Source organism: Ovis aries, chromosome 4 (genome assembly GCF_016772045.2).
Source record: "Ovis aries strain OAR_USU_Benz2616 breed Rambouillet chromosome 4, ARS-UI_Ramb_v3.0, whole genome shotgun sequence".
NCBI classification, from domain to species: Eukaryota; Metazoa; Chordata; class Mammalia; order Artiodactyla; family Bovidae; genus Ovis; species Ovis aries.
Genome location: NC_056057.1, coordinates 67,609,112 through 67,623,360, shown reverse-complemented (window position 1 = coordinate 67,623,360; position 14,249 = coordinate 67,609,112).

Below are 14,249 nucleotides of genomic sequence, written 5' to 3'. Positions count from 1 at the left end.
TTCCTTCCAAAGAAATTCCAGGGCTGATCTGCTTCAGAATGGACTGGTTGGATCTCCTTGCAGTCCAAGGGACTCTCAAGGGTCTTCTCCAACACCACAGTTCAAAAGCATCAATTCTTCAGCACTCAGCCCTCTTCACAGTCCAACTCTCACATCCATACATGACCACTGGAAAACCATAGCCTTGACTAGATGGACCTTAGTCGGCAAAGTAATGTCTCTGCTTTAACAAGCCATCCCCAAATGTAGTGCCTTCAGTTCAGTTCAGTTGCTCAGTCCTCTGACTCTTTGAGACCCCATGGACCGCAGCATGCCACGCCTCCCTGTCCATCACCAACTCCCAGAGTTTACTCAAACTCATGTTCATTGAGTTGGTAATGCCATCCAACCATCTCATTGTCTGTCATTCCCTTCTCCTCCCACCTTCAATCTTTCCCAGCATCAGGGCCTTTCATAATGAGTCGGCCCTTCACATCAGGTTGCCAAAGTATTGGAGTTTCAGCTTCAACATCAGTCCTTCCAATGAACACTCAGGACTGATCTCCTTTAGAATGGACTGGTTGGATCTTCCTGCAGTCCAAGGATCTCTCAATAGTCTTCTCCAAGACCACAGTTCAAAAGCATCAATTCTTCGGTGTTCAGCTTTCTTTATAGTCAAACTCTCACACCCATACATGACTACTGGAAAAACCATAGCCTTGACTAGACAGACCTTTGTTGGCAAAGTAATGTCTCTGCTTTTTAATATGCTGTCTGGGTTGGTCATAACTTTCCTTCCAAGGAGTAAGCATCTTTTAATTTCATGGCTATAGTCACCATCTGCGGTAATTTTGGAGCCTCCCAAAATAAAGCCAGCCACCGTTTCCACTGTTTCCCCATCTATTGGTCATGAAATGATGGGACTGGATGCCATGATCTTAGTTGTCTGAATGTTGAGCTTTAAGCCAACTTTTTCACTCTCCTCTTTCACTTTCATCAACAGGCTTTTTAGTTCCTCTTCACTTTCTGCCGTAAGGGTGGTGTCATCTGCATATCTGAGGTTATTGATATTTCTCCCAGCAATCTTGATTCCAGCTTGTGCTTCTTTCAGTGTTTCTCATGATGTACTCTGCCTATAAGTTAAATAAGCAGGGTGACAATATACAGCCTTGATGCACTCCTTTTCCTATTTGGAACCAGTCTGTTGTTCCATGTCCAGTTCTAACTGTTGCTTCCTGACCTGGAAACAGATTTCTCAAGAGGCAGGTCAGGTGGTCTGATATTCTCATCTTTCAGAATTTTCCACAGTTTATTGTGATCCACACAGTCAAAGGCTTTGGCATAGTCAATAAAGCAGAAATAGATGTTTTCTGGAATTCTTTTGTTTTTTAGTGATCCAGCAGGTGTTGGCAATTTGATCTCTGGTTCCTCTGCCTTTTCTAAAACCAGCTTGAACATCTGGAAGTTCTCGGTTCACGTATTGCTGAAGCCTGGCTTGGAGAATTTTGAGCATCACTTTACTAGCGTGTGAGATGAGTGCAATCATGCAGTAGTTTGAGCATTCTTTGGCATTGCCTTTCTTTGGGACTGGAATGAAAACTGCCCTTTTTCAGTCCTGTGGCCACTGCTGAGTTTTCCAAATTTGCTGGCATATTGAGGGCAGCACTTTCACAGCATCATCTTTTAGGGTTTGAAATAGCTCAACTGGAATTATATCACCTCCACTAGCTTTGTTCATAGTGATGCTTTCTAAGGCCCACTTGACTTCACATTCCAGGATGTCTGGCTCTAGGTTAATGTGAGTGATCACACCATTGTGATTATCTGGGTTGTGAAGATCTGCCTTGTACAGTTCTGTGAAGTGCCATAAAGCACCAATAAAAAGTAACCTTCCTCACAAATCTCTAATTTGTGGGCAGAGCTTAATGGGGACCGTTGGTGTCTGTTCCATGAGAAGAGCCTGTCGGGAAGTCAGTGGAGGACTGGATAGAGGGTCCCTCTTGAAGATAGCTCACTCTCTTGGCTGGCACGTGCAGGCCCATCGCTAGTTATGACCCTCTCCCTGGACTTGTCACACACGGCATGGTGACCGGGTTTCATCGGGACAGGGCTGAAGAACATGAAAGTGAAAGTCACTCAGTCATGTCAGACTCTGTGACACCATGTTCTGTAATCTGACAGGCTCCTCTGTCCATCGAATTCTCCAGGCCAGAATAGTGGAGTGGGTAGGTGTTCCCTTTTCCAGGGGATCTTCCCAACCCAGGGATCAAACCCAGGTCTCCTACATTGCAGGCAAATTCTTTACCATCTGAGCCACCAGGGAAGCCCCTGAAGAACATAGTTTTCTCTTTTATAAGCACATGGTATTTTTATGACCTAGACCTGGAAGTCAAGGAATGTCACTTTTACCAGGCTCAAGGTCAAGGCAGTCGTAACAGTCATTCTACTTTCAAAGGGATGATCATAAACTCCGCTTCTTGTTGGAGGAATGGTTAGGCTTTCCTGGTGGCTCAGATGGTAAAGAATCTGCCTGCAATGTGGGAAACCTGGGTTCAATGCTTGGGTTGGGAAGATCAGCTGAGAAAGGGAATGGCTACCCACTCCAGTATTCTGGCCTGGAGAATTCCACAGAGGAGAGAGGAGCCTGGTGGCAGGAGTCACAACGAGTTGGACACGTCTGAGCAACTTTCACTTCAAGGTTCTAGAGGAGAGCATAGAACAGGAGACATTTTTGCAGGTCTGCCACCAACACAGAGGGTTAAATAAATGAAAGGCACCAAGGACCTTAGTTGCTAATTAACCTATGCTGGGCCCTGACTGACCTGAAGTTTCAAAACTACATTCTAGATACCATGGGACCTGTCTATTCTTTTTCTGGGATTTCATGACGGCAGACCTCCATTTTTTTACAATAAACTTCCATTATTTAATAATTAATACCTAAGGTAACTTTAGCAAATCTTCCATCCTTGCAAACAAAAAAAGAAAAATGAGTGCTACTAATCTAGACATCCAGATAGCAACTACATAAAGAAAAATTAATGGAAGGAAAACTAGAAATAAATGTGTTGAAATGATAACAATTGTTGCCTCTGAGTGGTAGATTTTTAGGTGATTTGACTTATTCCTTTAAGATTATTTGAAAAACACTAAGGTGAAAAGACACTAAAAAACTTTATTTAAAAATAAATAAGATTATTTGTGGTAGGGAGATTTGTATTATAAATGAGCCTTCTATCAAGTTATGTCTGGTTGCCCAGAACTGGTTCTCATAAAGATCTTAGCTATACTCAGTTCTTTCCCCAATCTCATTTTTATTTATTAAAAATGCTTTTAGTATTTATTTTTATTTATTTATTTATGTGTCTGAACCGAGACTTAGTTGCAGCATGTGGGCTCTAGTTCTCCCAACAAGGATTGAACCCGGGCCTCCCACACTGGGAACACAGTCTTAGCCACTGGACCACCAGAGAAGTCCCCTAAATCTCTTTTTTCATAATCCCAGCTTGGTGCCAGTTATTTGCAAGAGATCGTTTTCTAGACGTATTCATGTCTAATAACAATCCTAAAATTAGATGTTCAGGGAAATTGGAAGAGACATCTTGTCTGATCTGGTTCTCTTGTTCTTCACCACCCTTGAACAAACAGTCCCTCAGCAAGGGCTGACGATTAAGGATGCTCCGCAGAGGACCACTGCATCAGGCTGGCTGCTCAGGCTTGACAGGTTGCCCCAGCATTCTGCTGCTGGTCACGGAGAATGATGACATCCCACTGCAATAAATCCTCGTGGGTTGAGGGCTCGATTTCTATTTAAATCCACTGAAGTTAACCCATCTTGTTATTTCTCATTTCCACCACTGCCAGCTGGTTTAAAGGCAGTGATGAAGCAAGTTCAGGCCAAACAGTCTCCATTCTAGAGATTCCCACTGTCTCCACTGTCTCCCTTTCATGTTGTCATGTATGGAGAGAGAAGACATAATGTCAGCCACAGGCATGGTCCCTTGACTCGCTGGGAAGTCATACAGCCACGGGCACGGTCCCTTGTCTTGCTGGGAAGTCATATTGGCTCCCTAAGATTGCAGGGGTATTTCTTATCATCTCCTTCACTTCAGTTCCCTTTTCTTCATCTGACTCACCTCACCTTGCAACTCCTCCACTCGCTTCTACCCGAGGCACATGTATAAACACACGCACATACACATACACCCTCTACTACCACCTCATACAAATCTGTTCATCAGAGGATCTTTTACCAACTCTCCATAGAGTCTCTGTTGTGCTTTGGTACAATGTGGTTGTCCCCTATTCAAAACTAAACCTGTTTCCTTTATCCTCAGCATGCACCTTCTATGTTTCAAAGCCTCTGTAGGCTTTATGTTTAGTGGGAAGTTCCAAGCAATCCAGGTACTTTTATGGTCAAAATAGCTGGGGAGAAGATGGTGCAGGTCAGGGAGACATAGGGTATATGTGACATTTGTCTTTACCTGTACAAGGGATCCTCAGAGATCCTGCTACTTACCAGTGAGATAGTGCTTTAAGGTTTGCCGTGTTTTCATCTCAACGAGGACTTCTCAGACAAGCAAGATTACATCTTGGATTTAGCACTGTTAGCATGCACTCTTCATTCATTTATTTTGGCAATAATTGATCTTTGCTTTGACCTATACAAACTGGCTTGGTGTGGATCAACTTCAAATGCTTTTCTCATAGGGTAGTTCAATAATAGCAGAAGTAATGATATCATCTCTGCAGAGTTGTCTAGTATTTGTGTTTTTTCTGACCATACCTTCTGATAGATCACACAAGAGCACTGTGAAGGCAGCAATTAATTTTTCTTTAGTTACTGCACTTACTGAAGATGCTTCACTTGTGAGGTCTATGCTTCCTGGCACAGCATAGAGACAGCCCTGCCAGAAAGAATATTCCCTTAGAAAGGCAATATTTTGTGCACAGAGAATGTTGAGATTCCCTGCTGAGGTATTTTAGTCTTTTGGAAATATTTTGGGGAAAAAATAGTTGGAATAGTTTTGTGTTAATAAATCCGAAGACCTCTGATGCAGAACCAGTCTCTTCCCTGCTTTTTGAAAACAACAAAACAAAAAATAAACTATTATCCAATGCAATATGCTGAAGAATTGATGCTTTTGAATTGTGGTTCTGAAGAAGACTCTTGAGGGTTGTTGGACAGCAAGGCGATCAAACCAGTCGATCCTAAAGGAAATCAACACTGAATATTCATTGAAAGGACTGATTGTGAATCTTCAATACTTTGGCCACTTGGTGCGAAGAGCTGACTCATTGGGAAAAAAAAACCCCTGATGCTGGGAAAGATCAAGGGCAGGAGAAGAAGAGGACAACAGAAGATGAGATGGTTAGGTGGCATCAACAGACATGAGTTTGAGTAAACTCCGGAAGACAGTGAAGGACAGGGAAGCCTGGTGTGCTGCAGTCCACGGGGTGGCAGAGTTGGCTACGACTGTGTAACTAAGCATAGCACAGCACAATATTCCTCTGTATGATATATCACATGTTGTTAATCAATTGACAGACAGTTGAATTTTTTCCACCTTTTGACTATTATGAATGACGTTGTTTACCCTCTTTCGTGTGACACATTTTCAAATCTTTTAGCGGTATGTCTAGAAATAGCATTTCTGGGTCTTATGATAACTCTATGTTTAGGGTGTTTTTGAGGAATTATTAAACTGTTTTTAAAGTGGCTGTGCAATTTTACACTCCATGAGCAATCACTAGGGGGTTCTAGTTTCTTTATATCCTGTCAATACATGTTATTGTCTGTCTTCCCCACTACCCTCTCATGAGTCTGTTTTCTTTTAAATTTATTTTCGTCTTTTATATGATAGCTATCTTAGTGGGTATGAAGTGATATTTCATTGTGGTTTTGATTTGCATGATGACTAATGATGTTAAGCATCTCTCCATGTGCTTATTGGATATTTGTAAATATTCTTTGCTCATTTTCAGTTGGGTTATTTGTCTTATTATTAGTGAGTTGTAACAGTTCTTGACTTTCTCTCTAGTTGCTCTATCCATTATCGAATCATATTGAAGTTTCCAAATATTATCATTAAATTGCCTATTAATTCCTTCATGTCTGATCATTTTGTTTGTTTGCTTAGTGGTTAGGTAATTATTAGATAGAAATTTCCTTAAATGTTGGGAACCAATGGATCTTTCTTTTTTGCAGAGGGCCCTTGCATACGTGTTGAGGCATGCCTTCAACATCCAGTCAGGCAATTGACAACTCTGCCTTAGCTTACACTTCCTGCCTACACACAGCTTCAACGTTAGGTTGCATAGCAGTGAGAACTTAGGGCCTTCTCAGGTCTTTCCTAAGCATATGCAACAGTCCCATGTATGACCACAGCTTTCTAGTTTTTCAGGAATGTGTTGCAGTTTTTTGAAGTCCTTATGGGCATTCTGCAGCCTTTCCTTTTAAGCTTTTAGGTTAGTCTACTGTTTGCCAACAGATATCCATTGCCTCAGAGTAGTCATAAGGTTAAATAATTGCTTCTAAGTATTTTCAACAAAAGTCCTCAGGGAAAAGTCTTTTCACACTGGGTGAGCTCCAAAAGAAGTCAAAGCCTGCCTTGCAATTGGAATATTTCAGGGGAACAGCAGACAGGTCAAATCATGACTGTTCTGTGAGAAAGAGGCTTTGCAGGTGCTCTGGTTTCATTTTACCCTGTTCCATTGCTGTCGGCATGCTGATTTTCATGTGATTATTGGCTATTGGTTTTCAAGGCTACAGAGCTGGGGGATGTAGGTAATGGGAACCAAATTAAACTCACTCCTCTTAGTAAGATTCAACTGTTTTTCTTGAATAAAAACTTCTTGAGTTCCTGCAATCTTTGATTAATTTCTAGAGTTTTGAAAAAGTTGATTCTGACAACTTTTTGCCAGTTTCCTCCTTGTTTTTATGGAGGAAAGGACTTTTGGAGATCCTTACTCTGCCATTTTCACTGACATTACTCCAGTGAAGTCTTAATGGGGAAAACAAGTATGTGTTTTGAAATAGTGGAATACAGTGTGTATGCTTAGTCACTCATGTCATGTCTGATTCTTTGCGACCCCATGGACTGTAGCCCACCAGGCTCCTCTGTCCATGGGGATTCTCCAGGCCAAGAATACTGGAGTGGGTTGCCATGCCCTTCTCCAGGGGATCTTCCCAACCTAGGGATCGAACCAGGTCTCCTACATTGCAGGTGGGTTCATGTTTTGAAATAGTGGAATAGTTTCGAGTAATGACAAGATTCAGGGTAGGATCATGGGAATGGATAGTTGGAGTGAAGGGTAGGTAAATGCCACTGCTGTGGAGGAAGGTGGCAGGTAATGGATTTTTGAGGCCAGGCTGATGAGAGGATACCATGGTCCCTATGTTTGTATCCTCCCAAAATTCATGTGTTTAAATAATAACCCTCAAGGTGATGGTATTCTGAGGTGGGGCCTCTGAAAAGCAATTAGATCATGAAGGTGGTACACTCATGGATGGGATTAGTGCCCTCATAAAAGAGGCCTCAGAGACCACCCTGTGCAGTTGCTAAGCTGCGTCTGACTCTTTGCAACCCCATGGACTGCAGCATGCCAGGCTTCTCTGTCTTTCACTATCTCCCAGAGTTGCACAACTGATGTCCATTGAATCGGTGATGCCACCCAACCATCTCATCCTCTGTTGCCCCCTCTTCTCCTCCTGCCTCAATCTTTCCCAGCCCCTTCCATCATGTGAGGAAAAAGATGACCATCCAGGAAGAAGGCCTTTCGGCAAACAACAAATCTACTGGCACCTTGACTCAAGATCTTCTCAGGTTCAGCACTGTGCGAAACAAATCCTGTGGTTTACAAGCCACCCAGTTTATGGTACTTTGTATTAGCAGTTTAAATGGACTAAGACAGCGGGTGTCCGCATGGATTTTTTTTTAATTTAAAAAATTTTAATTTTTACTTTATTTTACTTTACAATACTGTATTGGTTTTCCCATACCTTGACATGAATCCACCATGGGCGTACATGCGCTCCCAAACATGAACCCCCTTCCACCTCCCTCCCCATAACATCCCTCTGGGTCATCACCGTGCACCAGCCCCAAGCATGCTGTATCCTGCATCGGACACAGACTGGCGATTCGATTCTTACATGATAGTATACATGTTACAATGCCATTCTCCCAAATCATCCCACCCTCTCCCTCTCCCTCTGAGTCCAAAAGTCCTTTATACACATCTGTGTCTTTTTTGCTGTCTTGCATACAGGGTCGTCATTGCCATCTTTCTAAATTCCATATATATGTGTTAGTATACTGTATTGGTGTTTTTTCACATGGATTTTGAAATCTTCCTGAATGATGATACTGCTTCAGGAAAAAGGATATTGAGCAGGTACCTAAGTTTCCTATGACTAAGAAGTTACCTGAGACTGAGGGATGGTAGTGTCAGTGTTTGAAATTTGAGAAATAAAAGTTATCATATGCATAGCCAGTAGGAAAAAGCAATGGTAGAGAAATTCTCAAGGGGGAATAGGACCAAAAAATTTTTAATGAGAATTTTAAGTACATGGAAATTACACTAAGATAAAAAATGGAGAGCTGTTATCAATATAACAAGGATGGTCTATCTGTGGGAACATTTCTTAATGCCAACAAACTATCTTTACTCATACTTTCATACCTCAGGATGTAAAGGCAAGAAATGCAGCCCTCGATAGCTTCATCTTCTCATAGTTACACTCTGATCATTTTTCAAGGCAGTTCTCTTTCTCTGAGCTTTCTATTACCTGGGTTTCTTTCTAGCTTTATATTATAGAAGAGCCCATAAGTCTCTCTCACTGGAGATGGCCCACTATAAGGACAAGCTTGGTGACCTGCAATATCTTCAGGTCAAAGTTAGTCAAGGCCTTTGTCTTTGGAAAGTCATCGCTTTCTGCAGGCTCTGAGGGCACTGATTCATCCATCTTTGGTCTTTACACACAGAATCATGAGTATTCATTATATAAAATTCTTTTCATTGACATTTTCACTATTTATAATAGCTAATCTATAGTGGCTCACAATATATGTGCAAAAAAGCATTATACACTAAAATGTCCTAATGGGGCCATTACCAAGTTACATCCAAATACAAGCCAAGACAACAAGATTTGGGGCTGGAAAATACACTCTTTAACATAATGGTTTAAAGCTACCATCACTTTGGACAAGGAAAATCATTTCAAGTTCAGCTCTCCTGACTGAATCTTAGACCCAAGGGATATGGGGTGAAATCAACTGTTTTTCCTCTAATTTTCTAACCACATGTTAAGTAAACAGCATGAGGAAAATAAAGCAGGGAAATTGCCTCTCCTTCAAGTGGCTGTAACTCCTTTTCCTGCTGGGCCTGGCTTCCACCTGCACCGCTCTAAAAAGATCAGCTGTGATGGATGCTCGGCTGTCAAGGACGATGTCTGTCTTGTTTGTGAGTGCTGCATGAATAACTTGATCCTTCGTCCCCCTATACCTCCCATCTCCACCTGGGAGCCCCGTGTCTCCAGCTCAGCCTGCTGGACACTGACCTTGACACCAATATATCTCCAGCTCAGCATGCCTCAGATTGTACAAACTGGTTTCCCCAAACCTGTTTCTCTTCTTGTCTTCCTTAGTCTCCATGTTACCCAGCCTAGAAATACTGAGTCATTACATATTCTCTCTTTCTCCATATAATCGATTCACTCCATTTCTGAATAAAACATTCTTAGATGCCTCTCCTCTCCAACCCCACTGGGTTCCCGGTTATCCCCTTGGCTATAGGCACCCCCTCTGCTTTCCTATGTGCATTGCTATCAGACTCCCCTCTATAATACAGACACATCTGAACAGTGTCAGGCCTTACAGGTGTGGCAATGCTAGGGTGACTGAATCGCCCTGTTAGCTTGGAAAATTTCAGTTTTATGTTGGGTGTTTTGTTATCCCATCTGGTTAGCATGCCCTTCTATCCCCATTTGGATGATGAATTATGTGGTCATTCTACCATGGCTAATAGGATAAAATTCAAACTCTTTTATCTAACTTACAGTCTGGCTCCAGGCTAACTTTTTGGCTCTGTCTTCTTCCATTCTGGACACCTGCTATTCCTCAAACATACCAAGCTGTTGCCCACCTCCTCGCTACTGTCTATGCCATTTCCTCTTCCTAAGCAACCTTCCCCTTATTTCCCACTTACTGGTTCCTCTTTGACTTTCACTGCCCAACCAAAATAGCACCTCTTCAGTAAACACTATATCCTGTCTGGCCCCACCTGCCCCCATCAGAGATTGCTTCCCACCATCCCCCAGAGTCCTGCCTATGATCTTGTAGGAATTTGTTCAAACGTTTGTTTGAAACTAGTACAATACCTGGCACATTGTAGGCCTTCAAAGTGTTTTGAAAGAGAGGCTTTAAAGGAGCATGAAGCCAGGAGTATTTTCTCTGGCTCTTTTTAGAATTGAGAGCTTTTATCCTCCATGTGGGACTTGCTTGAGAAAATCTGACATGTCAGAGCCAAGTCTATTTCTTCTTCATCTGTAAAGAAATAAGGAGAATAATTGCTGCTGCCAAAACCTACCCAAGTAAACTCAATAGGAAGGCAAAAACAAGTCCTGCTGTCGAACTGTAACATGTTGAAATAAAGAGATGAACTTTCCACCTTCTGTCATCTGTCCCACAGCCTAGGGCCTGTGGAGAGGGTGGGCAGGAGGAGGTTCTGAGTTCTGGCAGATGGCTAAATAGAGAATGTACCTATGGGAGGTCAGAATGATTTATTCCAATACAAATGAAACTAATTCAAAGAATAACCATTTATTGACCATGTCCATGGGTCGGATACTGTGCCAAGAAGTTTATATACCATTTTTTTTAATGTAAGGCCAATTTTGTAGGATAGATATTATGTGTTCCTATTTTATATTTGAGGAAACTGAAACTCAGAGAGGTTAAGTAACTTACCAAGGGCATAAAGATTGTAAGTGGAGTTGGAATGCATAATCATACTACTAATAAACACATGTATGTGCCAAGGTCTTTCTGACTTTTGCTGCTTGGTCTTCACTACCGCTTCACTACCACATGTGAGTTCAATACTGTTACGTTTCCATTATCAGATGGGAAAACCTTTAAGTAGCCTAGGGTCACACAGCTAGTAAGAAACTGTATCAGGAAGTTTACATCAGAAGTCACATAGCTGGTCACTAACTTAACTGTCCTCCAGCTCTGTTTGATTTTGCTGTCTTGGTTCATTCTATATTGTCAGCACGCATGATATATTCTAGCTCCTCAAACATATGCAGACCACCAACATTGGTATCACTAGGAAGTATGCTTGAAAATTCCTGGACCCCAGTCCAGACCTAGGAAACCAGAATCGGCACTGTAACATGATCCCAGGTCCCGTCTAAACCAGTGGGTATCAGCCTTGTCTGCACATTGGACTTCTGTCAGTTCGGTTCAGTTGCTCACTCATGTCCGACTTTTGTGACCCCATGGACTGCAGCATGCCAGGCTTCCCTGTCCATCACCAACTCCCGGAGTTTACTCAAACTCATGTCCATTGAGTCAATGATGCCATTCAACCATCTCATCCTCTGACGTCCCCTTCTCCTCCTGCCTTCAATCTTTCCCAGCCTCAGGGTCTTTTCAAATGACTCAGCTCTTCACAGCAGATGGCCAAAGGATTGGAGTTTCAGCTTCAGCAGCAGTCCTTTGGAGAAGGAAATGGCAACCCACTCCAGTGTTCTTGCCTGGAGAATCCCAGGGACGAGGGAGCCTGGTGGGCTGCAGTCTATGGGGTCTCACAGAGTCAGACACGACTGAAGCAACTTAGCAGCAGTCCTTCCAATGAATATTCAGGACTGATTTCCTTTAGGATGGACTGGTTGGATCTCCTTGCAGCCCAAGGGACTCTCTACAGTCTTCTCCAACACCACAGCTCAAAAGCATCAGTTCTTTGGCACTCAGTTTTCTTTATAGTCCAACTCTTTCATCCATACATGACTACTGGAAAAACCATAGCTTTGACAAAATGGACATTTGTTGGCAAAGTAATGTCTCTGCTTCTTAGTATGCTGTCTAGGTTGGTCATAGCTTTTCTTCCAAGGAGCAAGGGTCTTTTAATTTCATGGCTGCAATCACCATCTGCAGTGATTTTGGAGCCTCCCAAAATAAAGTCTCTCACTGTTTCCATTGTTTCCCCATATTTGCCGTGAAATAATGGGACCGGATGCCATGATCTTAGTTTTCTGAATGTTGAGCTTTAAGCCAACTTTTTCACTCTTCTCTTTCACTTTCATCAAGAGGCTCTTTAGTTCTTCTTCACTTTCTGCCATAAGGGTGGTGTCATCTGCATATCTGAGGTTATTGATATTTCTCCCGGAAATCTTGATTCCAGCTTGTGTTTCATCCAGCCCAGCATTTCTCATGATGTACTCTGCACATAAGTTGAATAAGCAGGGTGACAGCCTTGACATACTCCTTTCCCGATTTGGAACCAGTCTGTTGTTCCATGTCCAGTTCTAACTGTTGCTTCTTGACCTGCATACAGATTTCTCAGGAGGTCAGGTGGTCTGATATTCCCATGTCTTCAAGAATTTTCCACAATTTGTTGTGATCCACATAGTCAAAGGCTTTGGTGTAGTCAACAAAGCAGAAGTAGATGTTTTTCTGGAACTCTCTTGCTTTTTTGATAATCCAATTGATGTTGGCAATTTGATCTCTGGTTCCTCTGCCTTTTCTAAATCCAGCTTGAACAAAAAACTTGACAATTATGGTGGAGTAGAAGGCCATGTGTTCATCTTCTACCACAAGAACTCCAAAATTACAACTCGTTGGTGAACAGTCATCAACAGGAGAATGTTGGATCCACCAAAAAAGATACCCCATATCCGAGAGCAAAGGAGAAGCCCCAACAAGACAGTAGGAGGGACGAAATCATGTTTAGCATCAAACCCCATAGCCACCAGAGACGCTTGGAGGGCTCAAACAAACCTTGTGTGCACCAGAGACCCCACAGAGACTGGACTTCCATAGGGAGCTTGAAAGAATCCTGATGCCTGGGTTCCACTGACAGCGATTCTGCTTTGTCTGGTTATGGTTTCAGTATCAAACTTATAAAAAGCTTCCCAGGGGAATTCTGATGTGATGCTAGGTCTGAGAACCACTCCTTTAGGCAAATATAGCTTGGTTCCTTCCTTCCTTTCTTCCTTAACTCATTTCTCTTATGTGCAATTGACCCTGCCAAAGTATAGGCACAGCTCTGTGGGAAGGTGAACAAACAATTAGAATATTGTAGAATAAGCACTACAAAAATCATTACTCCACTGGCCAGGCAGATCCAGAGGAAAGCCTGATGTCCAAGTTCACGTGAAAGAATCAGGGCGGAGTGCTTCCAGGACACCACGTGGGTTTCAAAGGCAAATAGGAGTTCTTGGATCTGTTGCACCTGTGCTCAGTTGCTCAGTTGTGTTCGACTCTTTTTCACTCCATGGAGCCTGCCAGGCTCCTCTGTCTATGGGGTTTTCCAGGCACATTGAGCCATTGAGCCACCTGGGAAGCCCTGGATTTGTTGAGGGGAGTGGGAAGCTGGTATGGGTGAAGGGAGAGTTCTGTATTTACTATGAAAGGGAGAGTCATAGAATTTGAAGCCATAACAGATTATAAAGATCATTTGATGAATCCAATGAGGTAATATTTACCTTCACTATATGTAATGCACTTTGATGTTTTCTAGTATTTCAATACTCTTTTCCTTCATTAAAAAAATAAATACTGGTCATGCCTAATTGAACTGGCTTTATACATCACTAATGGGTCACATCTGCAGTTTGGAAGACCAGACTTAAATCCTTCCATTTTCCCTTGCAGGAAAAAATAACCTAGAATATTGAAATAACAGCCTGGAAGAGTAAAGAAAAATGTGTTCAAATTCCAGTGTGAAGGATTTGTACCAGAAATTTAAAAAAAAAAAAAAAAGCCTTCTGTATGGTTTCAGTTGTTGGATATTTCAGAAGAAGGACTTGCCTTCCCTATAAATTCTACCCATTTTCTGGCAGACTAAGGCATAGACCTGTGCAGAAGTCCAGATGGTGAATTAATGAATGAGGTATCCAGGCCCTTTCTTGTTGTTGTTCAGTTGCTAAGACATGTCTGAATTCCAAGGACCGAAGCATGCCAGGCTTCCCTGTCCTTCACTATCTCCCAGAGTTTGCTCAGATTCATGTCCATTGAGTTGGTGATGCTACTTAACCATCT